This window comes from Nelumbo lutea, chromosome 7 (assembly GCF_056320005.1).
Source record: "Nelumbo lutea isolate HS-2025 chromosome 7, American lotus-T2T, whole genome shotgun sequence".
Classification (NCBI taxonomy): Eukaryota; Viridiplantae; Streptophyta; class Magnoliopsida; order Proteales; family Nelumbonaceae; genus Nelumbo; species Nelumbo lutea.
This window is the reverse complement of record NC_142690.1, coordinates 47660740-47669967: the sequence shown is the minus strand read 5'-3', so window position 1 is coordinate 47669967 and position 9228 is coordinate 47660740. Positions and strand designations below refer to the sequence as shown.

General features: G+C 38.9%; 1 pseudogene; it reads right to left on the bottom strand.

The window, feature by feature from the left end:
- Positions 1–490: 490 nt before the first annotated feature.
- Positions 491–3375, bottom strand: LOC148846283 (cytochrome P450 724B1-like; annotated as a pseudogene).
- Between the last annotated feature and the right edge of the window lie 5853 nt (positions 3376–9228).

Below are 9228 nucleotides of genomic sequence, written 5' to 3'. Positions count from 1 at the left end.
CGCTCTCAAGGACCCCAATAATGTAAGATACTTCTTGGAGTAAACCAACTTACATTTCTTTTAAGTAGAACCTTTCAGTTATTGTCTCTTCGTTGGTTTGATTTTTTTTTCTCTAATTCCTCATGGTTTATGATCAATTAAAGGAATTGAAGATGTTAGAGAACAGACAATTGTCTGAAAAGACCCACAATCTGTAGGAGAGAATCAAGAAGACAACTGGATCTCCCTAAAGCTTTCTGTAGAACCTCAACTTACCAGAAACCTGTTAAAGACTAGACCGTTCTAATTGAGAATGAACCCCCGAAGAAAGCATAGAATAAATCTTTCAATGGACATCGGCCTTCATCCCTATAGAAAATTACATGTTCAAACCATCTATACTATTAACTTTATAAGGAGAAATTTCATCTGCTACAACTACAAAAGGAAGCTGGGAATGAATGTCGCTTCTCACAAGTCCATAAATGATAAATGTACTACTACCATATTCTCAGTTACAGAAGAAGACTTGTGGATATACCATTGGGTCCACTCTCAATGTCAATCCACTCTGAAATTCGATGTATATGCATCCCATTAGCTGGTCAAAGAGTTTGGGTCTACAGTCTACTGACCACAACACATTGCTGGTCACACTCACCCAATTGCACATTGGAACATTGGTTGTGTTGTTCTCCACCTGTAATTTAATACAAAGTGGCGGAGGAAAAATGCAGTCCTTGAATTTGTTGCATGTTTGGCCTGAAGTCTCCCATCTCCCAGGTTGGAATTGAATGGCACTTTCGTGAAGAGATAGGTCTAAATTAATGTACTGCACTGAAAACTTGTGAGATCTTCCGCCCAACGAAACTAAATAATTAATCTTTAAACATAACATTGTTGAAAGCTTTTTAGTGGACAATTTTGACTATATTCCTGCACCTGAAAGCTTCATAAATAACATTCTGAGTCAATTCCATTGTCTTATAATCTTTTCAGTCGAAATACTCATCTCCTTACTTGATGCTTCTTATGTTTCAGTGCTATAACTTTAATTGTTTCAACACAACTGGGGAATGAGCTAGAAACTTCACTACCATGGCCATCAACAGAGTATTTTCATAGCCTATAGTGAATCCAAAACAAAACTCATTCTTTCATCCTCATCAGAAAGAGTTTTCATTGACAAAGTACCTTAAGGAAATCATCCTTTTTATTATTGGAATAATTTCCATAATTTCATTTCTTTCCTATATAGTGGCTTGAATAGCTCTTGCATATGACGTTCCAGGATGTAGGGTGGAAACCTCATAAAAGTGAGGAAAACTTCAAGGATTTTTGCTGTTTGTGGGGCTCATTTGGGAGGATTTGCTTTATTCTTGGGTTTCCCTCCTCATGTAGAGGTGGGACCCACTCATCTGTTGGGGTTTCTTGCTCAACTGATGTTCTCTAATTAGTGAAAATGAGACAAATTGTCTTGTCTTGGTTCATGTTAGTGGATAGTGAGACCCACTCTCCACTATCCTTCGGTTTCCTCTACAACCTTCACTTTGTTTTAGTGAGAAATCTTCTAGACACTCATGTTTGTATCCTTTTTGAGAAGGAAAAGAGAAGAGAGTGGGAAAAGAAATTCCTCTTTTACAAGAGGTGAAGAAGAGATTCAAGTTTCTTTGTACATGAACAAGAATACATTCAATCAATCGTTGTGGTTGTTGTTTTACACATATTCTTTAGGTTATTTGGTGGGTTTTCTTAGCTCTTCGACAATGATTTTAAAGAGAGCTTGGGCAGTTTTATTTGATGAGATATTTCTCACGTTTTGTTGATTGCAACACTTCTTATTTGATGATTGTTTCTGTGTATCCAAGAGAGGTTTTTATGTCTTGAAGTTGTTATTCTCTAGTTGGAACTAGAGAAGTTATAACTCCATTATGTTTGTTGGTAGTGGAAGATTTCTGGGTTAGTGCCATATAGTTTTTCCTCTTCACATTAGAGAGGTTTTCCACATTAAAAATTCTGGTGTGCTATTTCTCTTGTGGTGTTTAATTATTTTTCTCATTGGACATTACTTGTTATTTCTCTTTTGTCATTTATGTTACTAATTTGCACACTGTTAACAAGGGATTTTAATCCCAACAAAGTGGTATCAGAGTTTTGGTTGAAGTAATTTGGGTGTGTAAATCATAAATGTTATAATACAAGTTGTATGGTAAAACTGAATGGGAAAAACTGGACCATTTAGAAACCAATAATGGAAGATTTGTTGTATTGTAGGGACTTGTATGGACCTATTGAATTAGAAAAATCTAAGCCGGAAGGGATGTCCAATGAGGAATGGAAGAAAATTGACAAAAAAGTTGTAGGTGTCATTAGACAATGGATTTAAGATAGTTTTTTTCACCATGCTTCTACAGCAAATTCAGCACACTCTTTAGAAAATGTTAGAAAATTTGCATGAAAGAAAAACAATGGAAAACAAAGATTTCTTGATTAGAAATCTTATAAACTTGAAGTTCAAGGAAGGTACATCAATTGCAGAGCATTTGAATGAAATGCAAAGCATTGTGAATCAACTTTCCTCTACGAAAAATGTGTTGGTTAATGAATTGCAAGCCTTGTTGTTATTTAGTTCTTTGTCGGATAGTTGGGAGACATTGGTGGTGTCTCTAAGTGATTCCACAGCCGATGGGGTTTTCACAATGAATCAAGTAACAATAAGTTTATTGAATGAAGAAACTAGAAGAAAGACATCCGGTTCAGCCCGAGGTGAAGCACTTGTTACATAAAATCGGGGGAGAAGCAATAGTACGTAGATATCTACAACACCGTGATAGATCCAAGGGAAGGTCTAAGTTAAGAAAGGGGATTACATGCTACTATTGTAAGAAGTTGGGACATGTGAAGAAAGATTACAAAAAACTCAAGAAAGAACAAAAAGAAAAGGGTGAAGAAAAAGAAGAAAAGAAAAACCACTGTAATTGCTTCCAATGGGGAATTAATTATTCTCTTGGGTTGTGAAGAATCTTGCATTAGTCTCACATGTCATGATATGGATAAGGTAATTGATGCTGGTGCCTCATAACATGCTACCTTAAAGAAAGATTTTTTCATTTCATATAAAACCAATGATTTTAGTGTGGTAAAGATGGGAAATAATGGTACATTAAAAATTGTAGGGATAGGTGATGTATATGTGAAGACAAATCTGGTTGTAAATTGATTCTCAAGGAAGTGAGATATGTTCTAGACCTTCGAATTACCTAATTTTAGCAAAAAAAATCAGATGAAGAAGGGTATTCTAGTCACTTTGGTAACGGGAGTTGAAAACTTACCAAATGCTTTCTTGTGGTGGCAAGAGGAAGAAGGTGTTGTGCTCTCTACAGGATTCAAGCACATGCTTACAAGGTGAGGTAAACATAGTTGAGGAGGCGTCTATAGATTTATGACACACAGGGCTAGGCCACATGAGTAAAAAAGACTTACAAATTCTCATAAAGAAGCAACTCCTCCGTGGTGTGACAGGCACACCTTTAATTCAATGTGTTCATTGTTTAGTTGGAAAACATAATTTTTCATTTCAAAAACACAAATCTTTCAAAAGAAAATCTGATGTGTTAGAATTAATTCATTCCAATGTATGTGGTCCTATGAAAGTCAAAACTGTTGGTAGTGCCTTTTATTTTGTTACTTTTATAGATGATGCATCTAGAAAAGTATGGGCATATGTAGTAAAAATAAAGATGGTGTCTTCAAAATATTCAAACAATTTCATGCCAAGGTTGAAAGGGAGACGAGAAAATCTCTCAAATGTATTTGTATGGATAATGGTGGTGAATACATTGGTCTATTTGTGGACTATTATATAAATCATGGCATTAAGCATGAACAATCCATTCCCAAAACACCATAACTAAATGTGTTTGAGGCTGAAAGGATGAATCACACAATTTTTGAAAGGATTAGATGTATGTTGCCATATGCAAAATTATCAAGAAGTGTTTGGGGAAAAACAATGCACACTAGATTTTATTTGATTAATTTATCTTCATTAGCCCCCCGCCCCCTTGAATAGAGTTGTGCCTAAAAAGAGTGTGAATAGGAAAAGATGCTTCACATAAATACTTAAGAGTGTTTGGATGTAGGGCATTTGTGCATGTTTCAAAAGAAAATAGATCAAATCATGATGATAATCAAAGAAAAGTATTTTCTTGGGATATGTAGATGAGAAGTTTGGTTACAAGTTATGGGATCATATTAAGAGGAGAGTTGTTAGAAGTTGAGATGCTTTCTTGAAGACTATACCGTTTAAAACATTGACAAGTTTGAGCAACCACAACCTTGTACAACTGATCTAATTAAGTTAGATCCAATTCCTCATCAAGTTATGAAGGATAATGCAAGTGAAGAAAATGAAAATCAAGAAGATGAACGTAATGATAATCACACATAGCATGATGAGCAGGGGGAGTAACTCCCTCAAGATCCACCAACCATTTCACTAGTAAGAAGGTCCACTAGAGAAAGACAACCATCAAGGCTAGTAAATACAAAGGTGAAATAGTGCTATCTAGTAAGTACAAAGGTGAAATAGTACTATCTAGTAAGTACAAAGGTGATTGGTTGAAAGCCATGCAAGAAGAGATGAATTCCTTGCATGAAAATCACATGATTTGGTGAAGTTGGCTAAAGAAAAGAAAGCACTCAAGAACAAGTAGGTCTTTAAGTTGAAAGATAAAGACAAGAATCCACAACTAAGATACAAGGCAAGGCTAGTTGTGAAAGGTCTTGGGTAGGAAAAAAAGGGTGTTGATTTTGATGAGATTTTTTTTTCCTACTATGAAAATGTCATAAGTAGGTGTTGTGTTGGAATTGGTTTAAAGTTTGGACTTGGAAGTTGAACAACTAGATGTAAAAGCAACTCTTTTCCATGGAAATTTGGTGGAAGAAATTTACAAGGAGCAACTAGAGGATTTAAAGTAAAAGGAAAAGAGCACATGGTGTATAAGCTCAAGAAAAGTTTGTATGGGCGGAAAAAGGCTCTAAAGCAATGGTACAAGAAGTTTGATTCATTGATGATTGATCATGGGTGGAGGGATAGTAAATCCATCACATGGACGCCCAAAGTTTGCGGAATAAGGGGGCAAATTTCAAAAAATTTTCTTCCCTTCAACTGGGAATCAAATTCCCTATTTAGAAAATCATATTTTCAATGATCATTCTTGAATCATAAACTAAACCAGATCTAAACCAAAAGGAGTAGGGAGAGATAATACCTGATACAAAGAAGTAGTATCTCCCAATGGAGGTGTTCACGCCCAAGGAATGATCCAAAATATGCTCCCACTGAAAATGGCGCAGTGCAGTCTGGAGCAGAATCAATAATGCTCTTCCAAAAGAACTTGATCCTTCTCAAAAATCACCTGGACGGCTTGTGAATACAACTCCCACCAATCTTTTCTCCAAAAGATTGGAATCAAGATCCAATCTTGATTTCTCCCAAGAGTTGGAGATCGAACTGCTGTAGGCGGTGGCTGCAGGAAGGAGGCGGCAAGAGAGTATTTGCAGGGTGTAGAATTCTCTCTTCTGTAATTTTAGCTCTGAAGAAAAGACTATTTATTGCTTGCTTGTGATGTCTAAAGGCTGCCGCCCCCTCTTCCTTTTATAGACTTAAAAGGATCAACTCCTAATCCCATTAGGAGTTGCTAACCCGAATCATATCTGGATTAGAAGTCCCTTTAAGATAAGGGATAACACTTATCTTATCTGTAGATTAGATCAACCATCTCCTAATCTAATTAGGAAGTTTCTAGATCTAAATCTTATTTAGATCTTGGACTCTCTAAGTTGATAGGGTGTGGGCCCAATCCTATTAGCTGATCCATCTCAGAATTTGCCCCTTAAGTGATTAATCAAATTAGCCCAGTTCGAAATGGGCTTAAGGCCCATTTAAGGTTATGTATTCATTTAGCCTTCCAAACTGCTGCCCAGTTAGGCTTCCTTGTATGGCGTGGGACTTAAACATTGATCTACACATCAGCCACATGGGTTCAACCCAGCCTTTGTTACAAGGCCTGGCCGAATACACTGTTATGGACAGTGCACCCCCTGAAACCCATAAGATGAGCTCTATGGGCCCAACACTTACCCTAAGTGGTCCCTGGGCCAAGCCACCTTGTAACACCTAAGGACTGTGGGCAGATGCAAGATTAGCCCATCATGTATTATCCTCAATGGTCTTACACTTAAAATCTCAACCCATAATGATCATACACTGCCCGACAAGAGATGACCTCTCCCTCGACTGCAAGGAACAGTGTTGCACTCTCTGCTTATATGGATCCCGGGAATTAAAACCTTTTGCAAATCATTTTGAAACCATAATTTATTTACTTTTATATCTCATATAAAATATATTTTGCAAAACAAATCTCAACGATTGAAATTGGTTGCCGGCAGTCTTGGTTTCCATCAGTGAGAGTGCATCCCCGATCATTACCTTTGTCCGACAAAGGGGATGATCCTGTCATTATGATCACCCACTTAGATGAATTCTCAAACTGTCCCAACATACCCAGGTTTTGACCCCCGCTAAGGATCTCACTGATTGGTACATCAAAGACAGCCCAATCCGACACCTAGTGCAGTATGATAATCGAGTCTGGGGTCAGGTGTAATTTTTCAGTTTTGCCCATCAATCTCCAAGATCCAGGGCAATACTGGAAATCTGGTACAGTTCAAAGATTCAATTAATCCTACACTGTATGTGCCTAGGGTATCACCTCGGTGGCTGAGACAAGCCACCCCAACCGACTTTGTGGCGCTACAGTGTCAGCCTTGTCAGGATAGGTCGCCCTAGACCAGCCCACTGGCTGTGAACATTCTATACTAACACGAGTTTCATTAAGTGTCCAGTTTAAGGGTATTACACAGAAACATACCAAGGGAACATGAATCAAATATGCACTTTTATTCATTTACAATAAACTCATAAAGTACATCATTTTGATTGAAGCAAAGGGCATACAAAACTGTCTAACAGCTCCCACTTGCACTTAGGTCCAATCAGGTACTAGCCAGAGTCCCATGCTTTCCACGTGTTTCTTAAACACTTTCTATGATAGTGGCTTTTTCAATGGGTCTGCTACATTTTCCGTTGACACTACCTTCTGAATCAAGATGTCCCCTCAACCAACAATCTCCCTTAGTACATGGTACTTCCTCTCGATGTGCTTCAACTTCGAGTGGGCTCGTGGCTCCTTAGCCTGAGCAATAGCTCCAATGTTGTCACACAACAATGGGATGGGTGATGTGTTGGACGGAACTACTCCCAACTCATGAACGAACTTCTTTATCCACACGGCTTCTTTGGCAGCCTCACTTGCGGTAATGTACTAGGCCTTGGTTGTGAAGTCTGTAGTGGACCCCTATTTGCTGCTTTTCTAGCAAACAACACACGATCCATCGAATACTAGACAAAACTCTTTTGTCCTTCGAAGGTACTTAAGTATGTTTTTCACAGCAGTCCAGTGCTCCTGCCCTAGGTTGGCCTGAAATCTGCTTACTACACTCACTGCTTGAGCAATGTCAAGACAAGTGCACAGCATGGCATACATGATGCTCTCTACGGCAGAGGCATAGGGAATGTTTTTCATGCCATCAATCTCCTCAGAAGTCTTGGGAGACATCTTCTTGGAGAGAGTGACTCCGTGCCTGAAAGGAACATTTTCTTTTTGGAGTTTTCCATGCTGTATCTTTTGACTATTTTGTCAATGTAGGCAGATTGTGATAATCCTATTATCCACTTTGATCTATCTCTATAGAGTCGAAGACCCAGTATATAGGAGGCTTCTCCAAGATCTTTCATGGAGAATTGCTATAAAAGCCATACTTTCACCGTAGTCAACATTCCTACATCATTTCCAATGAGTAGAATGTCATCTACATACAGAACCAAGAAGGTAACCTTATCTCCACTGTACTTCCTGTAAACACAGGGTTCATCCGGATTCTGCTCGAAGTCAAACAATTTGACAGTAGAGTCAAAACGGATGTTCCAACTTCTAGAAGCTTGCTTAAGTCCATAAATGGATCTATTGAGTTTACATACCATGTTTTCCTGACCCGCAACTATGAAGCCTTGCAGTTGCTACATATAGATATCTTCAGTTAGATCTCCATTCAGGAATGCAGTTTTGACATCCATTTGCCAATTCTCATAATCATGGTATGCTGCTACAGTTAGCAGGATCCTAATAGATTTAAGCATGGCCACAGGCGGAAAGGTTTCCTCATAATCGATGCCCTCTTTTTGAATGTACCATTTCGCCACCAGACGAGCTTTGAAGGTCTCAACCCTACCATCAGGGCCCTTTTTCCTCTTGTAAATCCATTTGCAACCGATTGCTTTTACCCCGGAGGGTGGATCTACTAGAGTCTAGACTCCATTGGTCTCCATTGAGTCCATCTCTACTCTCATGGCCTCCCCCCACTTCTGGGAATCTATGTCCAACATAGCTTCCGCGTAAGTCACGGGATCCTCCTCACTAGTCAAGGTTTCCACCAGGTAACTATCTTGGTCCTAACCATAACGGACTTGTGGCCTGGATACCCGAGTGGATCTTCTAGGTTGGTCACTACCTGGAACTTGTGGGACATCTCCCACTGCTCCTGAGCTCTCCTCATCAAGAACAATTTCCTAACGATGGGTGTCCAGGATGTAATCAGTCTCCAAGAATTGGGCATTTCGACTACAGAACACTTTCTGCTCACTTGGGTCATAGAACAGGTAACCTACAGAGCCTTTTGAGTAGCCTACAAATAGGCAATGACTGGTCTCGGATTCCAACTTGTCTGCACTCGTTCTTTTAACGTGTGTTGGACAACCCCAAATCTTCAAGTGTCTGACACTTGGTTTCTTTCCGGTCCAAAGTTCATATGGAGTGTTCAGAACCGATTTGGTTGGAACCCGATTCAGCACGTAAATCGCAGTCTCTAATGTGTAACCCCAAAAGGATGTGGGTAACTCTGAGTATATGAGAAGTGACCGGACCATATCCAATAAGGTCCTATTCCTCCTCTCTGAAACACCGTTAAGTTGTGGTGTAGCAGGAGGAGCTAATTGTGATACTATCCCATTGTCCTTTAAGTAGTCCCTGAATTCATCAGAGAGATACTCGCCACCTCGATCAGATCAAAGGGCTTTAATTTCTCTCCCCAACTGTTTCTCGACCTCTTGTCTAAACTCTTTGA